This window comes from Durio zibethinus, chromosome 21 (genome assembly GCF_047325235.1).
Source record: "Durio zibethinus cultivar Kanyao isolate XHJ-2024 chromosome 21, ASM4732523v1, whole genome shotgun sequence".
Classification (NCBI taxonomy): Eukaryota; Viridiplantae; Streptophyta; class Magnoliopsida; order Malvales; family Malvaceae; genus Durio; species Durio zibethinus.
Genome location: NC_143182.1, coordinates 13,816,606 through 13,824,207, shown reverse-complemented (window position 1 = coordinate 13,824,207; position 7,602 = coordinate 13,816,606). Strand labels below are relative to the sequence as shown.

The window sequence follows — 7,602 nt, the reverse complement described above, 5'->3', positions numbered from 1 at the left end:
AATTTTTTATATAAAATTGAATTTTTATACTTTTTAATTTTTATACAAATATTTTAATATTTTATATTTTTAGAAACATTTGACTATTTTTAAAAATATTTGACTTTATATCAATATATTTAAAATTACAATAATTCTTGTAAATAAATATTATTTAACAATTTACCCTCGTAATATAAATTCTGGATCTGTCGCTTGCAACAATTATTAAAAGCATTCTTAAATTATGCAACCAGCTCATAAAATATTAAATATAGATGAGGTACGTCAACCTACCTTGAAATCTAATATTAATGATGCTACAATGCATACAAATTTTTCTTCAATTAAAATAAAAGTACTAATAGATCTATCTCAAATGAAGCAGGACACTCCAAGATACCATTCTATATGCAAGCATGCATCAAGTTTTGATCATCGTCCTTGCGGATTTCTATTCTCGGAAAACACTGCCTTAGACAAGATTCTGTCAGAATCCTTGCTAACAAAACTTTGTTCATCACTTGTTGTTATGCTGAAAGCACTAGTGGTCTTGGAATTCATGATATGATCACCAATGCTACTGAACACTTCCCCACTGTCATCTTCCAATCCATAGTTTTTAAAGGGGCTCTCCACATCGATGTCTTCTTCAATGCCCGCCCCACCATTAGGCTTAAGCTCCTCCTCACCACTTTCTTGCAATTGTAGTGCGAACTCTAGGCTCCACATAATATCGGCCATCGATGGCCTTTCGATTCCTTCATCAAGCAAACAACTCATAGCCACTACTGTGAATTTTTTCAAACACTCAGGCGCAATCTTACCTCTCAAAAATGGATCAATGATTTTGTACAGAGTTCCGTTTCGATGGCATTGTTGTGCCCATGCTGCTAAGCTTGCCTGTTCCATCTCGACCGTGCGACTAATTGGTGGCCTAGCACATAATATTTCACAGAGGACCACACCGAATGAATATACATCAGATTTTTCTGTCAATTGTTGACGACGATAGTACTCTGGATCCAAGTATCCGAAGCTGCCTTTCACTACTGTGCTAACATGGGCTTTGGACATGTCCGTGGGGCCCACTCTAGACAACCCAAAATCCGAAACCTTAGCAACCCACTTCTCATCCAACAAGATATTTGTTGTCTTCACATCTCGATGAATGATTGTGTATTTTGCACCTGAATGAAGATAATGCAATCCGCGCGCGGCACCAATACAAATCTCTAGCCGTTGTTTCCACGGAAGAGGAGGATTTTCAGTGTTGTATAGATGATCACGAAGTGTTCCATGGGCCATATAATCGTACACAAGAATCATCTCACCGCCATCGTTGCAATAGCCAATCAATGAGACCAAATGGAGGTGGCGTAGCTGGGAGAGCATCTCGATCTCGGTCTTGAATTCATGAGCCCCTTGTTGAGACTCAGGATTCAACCGTTTGATTGCAACTTGGGTAGCCCCGCCATCAATGAATCCTTTGTACACGTTACCAAAACCTCCAACACCAATAATGAAAACACTGTCGAAGTTGTCGGTTGCGCCTTTGATCTCGGCCAGTGAAAAGTAGCGACAAAGATCGGAGGGCAGAGATGAGCCACGAGACTTGGTTGACTTGTTGGATTTTGTTGTAGAGGAAAATTGGGTCCACCATGAAACTCCCTCACTGGAACCTGAATCTTTGACTCCCTTCTTTCGCCGGAAAATGAAGAAACAAAGAAGAGAGAAAACAACAAAGCCCGCTATTACACCTACCACAATACCTAATGTTGTATTGTTGGTGTTCTTGGGCTTCGTTAAGCTTGGTGGTGAATTTCCTGGTGAATTTATGAGGACTGGATCAGGATTAGGTCCGGTAAGATCAAAACTATTGCTTAATTTGAAGATTTCTAGCCCATTCAAGATTGCATCAGAATAAAGAGTTCTCCATCCCGGCGAAGGATGCAAAGCAATCGAGAGACTTTGTTGCTTTACTTTTCCTTTCGTTCCTATTGCCACTACAAAATCCCTATATACTGGAAGCCCATTTCCACCACTCAAGACAATAACATCAGCTTGAGTTTCTGCAGTTAAATTAGCCAAGAAGATCTCAAAGACTCTATCACCTTGTTTTGTTATCTCTCCCTGAAACTCACAAAAATGTAACCTTACAAAGTAATTGAACCCAGAATCAACAAGAAAATCCCATGTCAGATTGTAGTTCTCATTCTCCGTCTTGTTCGTTCCCATGGTTCTGGCAGTTACATAAACCTCCCTTGGAGCAGAGAACGATTGTATATTTCTGAAGGTCAGATTAATACTGCTATTAACAGGAAGAGCACTTGGTTTCGCGATTGTCAAATAGTCTTTGTCCTCTAACCAGCTACGGAACATCCCAGTGTCATCTCCTGGAGAGATATGTCTCCCACCAACGTTGACTCGATACACCATCTCAAGGGCGGAGTTGTTTCCTAGGGTGTACAAGCTTCCCTGGCCTAGAAAAAAAATCCCAGCATCACTTGCTTGTTTGTAATACAGATTGGTTGGCATGGAAACGACTTCAATACCGTTGATGAAAGCATAAGAATCAGAGATATCTGGACTTGGAGTGAAGGTTAAGTTTAGCCTTTGGCCGTTATCAATGTTTACACAAAATTCTTTGATGAGAGTAATTTTGCCTCCAGCATGAAGCAAAGCACTGAAATTCCTGAGAAGGGTAAAGGGACCTGCTTTAACAGAGAAGAAAGCTTTATTAAAAGGGTCGACAAATCCTGGATATGAAGTTGGATAGAAGTACAAGCGAATAAACTTTTGGCCAGCGGTGAGGGGAATTGAATAGGTGAATTCTGAGTAAGAAAGACGAGCTGTGTGGTACGGAACGGTATCAACTGAGGAGGGCGGTAGTTGAGTTGCTGTTAAAGACACTGATGATTTATTATTATTGTTTTGTTGCTCTATGGGGGTGAATTTTCCATTGACATCTCCGATCCAAAGGCGATTATCATGAGATCGGTCATCGGTGGAAGAACCACAGTCAATAGTGATGTTTTCTATGGGGTTGTAAGGGGTTACCAGTGAGTCTCCTGTAACAGGGACAGCAAGGTACTGAATTAAGAAAAAGAGGCATGGAAGAAAGAGAAATAACAGGCTTTGAAGGCAAAAGGTACTTCGTTTGCTTGTATTCTCCATCGCAGGGGAAAACAACAGACAAACAGAGAGATAGATATGAAGAAAGGGATCACGGATCAAGAAAACTTGAAAGTTAACTCCTGGACGGTGAAGCCAAGAGTCAATACTGTATTTCAATTAAATCTTGAAACAACATTCTCTTTCCTTTCTCCTTCCTCTATTGTTTTTCTCCGTTTTTTTTTTTTCGGGGTCAATTTGCTACAATTTCACGTTTCTTTTTTTCATATACAACTTGAAAGTTAATGTATTAAGGCCAAACACCATTTGACAAACTGGATTTTTGTAAATGAACAACTAATAAGCGACTAAGAGAGTGACTGAAAAAAAAAATTAAATTAATGTATTGATCAAATGGGTCATGGAAGACTTTTCAGAAAAGGCTAGATATTTTGGCAGGACTTTATTGGAGCTTTTTGCCCGTGAGGGAAATATTCCTTCAAATGTTTCCCATTTTTTTCTCTTATTATCCAATTAAGATAATAGGTAAATGTTTTTTCTTTTAAAATATGTCGACCATTGATAAGTTTGGATGTTTTAATGTTATATTCTTTTGTAGACAAATTAATGTCTTCACCTAAAATAAATGTGAATTAGTTTTTAATATGTGACAAAATTTAGTAAATTTTAAATTTTGATTTTTTTATTCAATTTGTTTTGAACCTGTATAAATTACCAGATATATAATGTAATGTGCAACTTAATTAAGTTTGTTTGTGTGATTTATATCATTTATTTTTAAATCAAAGAATAATTTTAAACAATTAGTCACTTGAAATTATTTTAAGCTCTTTTTCTCTAAAAAGAAAAAAAAAATCTGCAGCAAAACCTTGAAGACCGTGCAAAATAAATTCTAATGCATAATTTATATGGTCTTGACATTTAGATTTAGTGACATTGTTCATTCAAGGAAGTAGATTAGTAGGATGAACAATGGTTTGAGCCGTACTGAAAAAATATTTTAAGTTTATTACAGGCACTAGAGAGTTTGAGCTCTGCTTAAATAGGTTTCTTAAAATTTATTTTTTTGAGTCTCATTATAAAATTATTAAAATATTTAAAATTTCATTTTACTTTTTTTTGGGGTTTTTATTGAAAAAAAATTCTTAAAGTAATTAAAATTCACTTTGACTTATTTTCCACATAATAGATTTTCATATTTTTTTCAAATTACAAACATAAATTAAAATTGATAACAAAATTATTATGCAATGTTCTTAAAATAAAAAAAGTATTAAAAATAATTATAAATTTTTTAATATTTATGATTGAATATAAAAATTTTAGTTTTTTTTATTATTGTTATTATTATTTTTCATAATTTAATATATTTAAATTAAATCTCCATTAAATAAGATTTTTGCTAGGCGACTGTGTACATCTTCTTATTGAAAAAAACAATAAAACAAATTCAAATTTGTCAATCTTCAAATTAAGGGAAAAAAAGAAATATTTATTACTTATTTAATCAACAATTTATAAAATAATTAAACAATATTTTATAAAAAATTAAAAAGTATAAATCAATTTTGATAAAAATAATTTTTTAAAAAAATTTATTAAATAATTTTATTATCTTTTTTATTTAATATAAATTTATATTATAAAATATTTTTAGAATAAGTGATTAAAAATTATTTTTTTTAAATTTTAGTGGTTAACTTATTAGCATAATGTTAATTATATTTTTTATGAGAGTAACTTTATCAAAAAATAATATTAAAAATTATTTTTTTTCACGATGATAAAGTTTTTTCATCTTCTAGGATGAGAATCAAATTACTCCCAAAGCAATAATTTATGACCTTAATGATTTATGTTTATTGTCAAAAAATATTTTTAAATTATTATCAAATGAAGTGATGTAATTTTTGAGCACAAACCACTATAATTTTTTAGACGAATCACCTTATATTAAACACTTTTTAAGTAAATTATCATAAGGTAGAAGCACGAGAAAAAAACCTAGACAAAGATTTTTAGGAAAATTTTGTGAAATTTTTTAATATAAACGATTCAATTAAAATTTTAATAAAAAAGTCAAACCCATATATTTGTAGAATTTAATAAAAAATTAATAATATTTAAAAAATTATTAAAAATACAATTTATAATTTAAATTCAATTAGTAAATATTCAATAATAAATATTTTGATAAAATTTTTATTAAAAGTAATTATTTAAAAATATATCAAAATTTATTTTTTTTTAAATTTACATATTTGATTTATATAACAAAATCTTTTAATTTATTAATTTTAACTTTTAATTTTAATTTTTATTTAATAAATTTTACTTAAAAAAACTTCCTCCAAAACTTCTGCGAAACATGATGGCTCGAGCTATATCCCAGAACATACGGACTGATCACTAAATCAAGCACATGTGATGTGCTCAGTTATGGGCCTACAACCCTTCTCCATCTATGGCAGAAAATCAATCACTCAATCCACTTGGTACGTACGTCTTTATTATAGCCACATAATCAGCACTTCTAAAGTAGTAATTGAACATGCCAAGGTAAGAGAATTTTGCTTTGGCGGAAAAGAAGAAAATGGGAGACCTTACAAACACAGGTTTATATTTTGCAGTTCTTCTGATTTTGACGATGATGACAATCATTCCGTCATGTACAAGCCATGCTTCAATCAGTTCACGCGAAAGCAATAGCCTTAGCTTCTTCCATTGCAACGGCTCATCCACTGAATGTTTCGCCCGTCATGATCAGCGCGACTAGGATTCGTGTTATATAAATCGTCTTTTAGCTAAAAGTACCCATCTTTTAGCTTTTTTTCTCTAAGCAAACCACTTTAAGACCGCACAAAAATTCTAATGCATAATTTATAGGAAGATCTTGATATTTGGATATCACGTTATGATTTTAGTGACAATGTACATCGAAGAACGGAGACTAATGGGGGTTTAAGCCGTACTGGAAAATATTATTTTAAGTTTATTTTGTTTTCCATGGGGTAAGGATGAATTTATTTCAGGCTCTAGATATTTTGAGCCCTGCTTAAAAAAAATTTTAAAATTTATTTTGTTGAGTCTCATTAAAAAAGCTATTAAAGTATTTAAAATTTTATTTTACTCTTTTTGGACTTTTATTGAAAAAAAAGTTCTTAAAGTAATTAAAATTCACTTTGACTTGTTTTTCCCGTATAATAGTTTTCATATTTTTAAAAATTACAAGTACAAATAAAAATAGATAACGAAATTATTATGCAATATTTTTAAAATATAAAATTATATTAAAAACAATCATAATTTTTTTTAACATTTACGGTTAAATATGAAAGTTTTAATTTTTCCTTATTATTGTTGTGTTATTATTTTACTATTTTTATAATTTAATATATTTAAATTAAATCTCCATTAAATAAAATTTTGGGCTAGGCGACCATGTACTTCTTTTCTATAGAAAAAAATAAAACACAATCAAATTTCTCAAGCTTCAAATTAAGGGAGAAAAAGGAAAACAATATTTCTTTCGACTAAGGGAGAAGCTAGGATTGATCGTTTTCCCTTCATATGGTAATTACTTCTAAAAAAGAAAATAGTATACTCGTCGGTAATAATATTTCATTGATAAATTTAAAATTTTATCGATAATTACATTGATACTTCATCAATAAAATTCATCGATAATTCATCAACATTCTATTAATATTTTATCGATAATTTTATGATAAATGATTTATAATCGATCAGTAAAAATTGATATTTTTTGGTATTTCATCAGTATCCTATCAATACTTCAATGACAAGTTTTTATTTTTGTTGCTAAAAGCGAAAATTTGAATGGTAAAATCTAAATTTCATCAATAATTTCATTAATTTTATCTATAATTATTTAAGAAATTTTTAAATTAAAAATAAAATGTTTGTAAGTATTTTAAAAGTCTATTATTGTTTATTATTTATTAAAAAAAATCAAATCCACATCATAAAGATTATATCCACAAAAATTCTAAAATCATCCAAATTATAAAGTTAAAATCTATAAAATATATTATTAAAATCCATAAAATCCATAATACAAGCCCTGAAAAACATTTCGTTAGTCTTGTGCCTTATAGTCGCTAGCTTATTCATGAGCTTATCATAAGCACGCACCCTCATCCTTTTAACCTCAACCTGAACGCCACACCATACAGTCCGTGTATGAATTCATATCTAACTATTAACGATAGAATTTTTAGTCAGAATCATGCGTGAGGTAGCAACGGCAAATTATCTGCATTTGTTAAACTTCCACCTAAAAACTGAGCAAAAATGACATTCAATTGCATAAATCTAATATTTAAACCGATTACAAAGATTCATAAAATAAAGGTAAAAAGACATAGCGGTCTTAAGTTTATACTCTAAATTGATAGCTACTTTCCAGTTTCCTATACTCACAGATCAGTTGTACTTTACTATACTCGTCATATACATTTATATGTA

The 7,602-nt window shown here is 30.8% G+C and overlaps 1 pseudogene across 1 annotated transcript; it reads right to left on the bottom strand.

Moving 5' to 3' along the window:
- Positions 1-224: 224 nt before the first annotated feature.
- Positions 225-3,445, bottom strand: LOC111305682 (receptor-like protein kinase FERONIA pseudogene; annotated as a pseudogene). Its single transcript, XR_016331158.1, has one exon. The product of XR_016331158.1 is annotated as a receptor-like protein kinase FERONIA pseudogene (transcript).
- Positions 3,446-7,602: the final 4,157 nt, after the last annotated feature.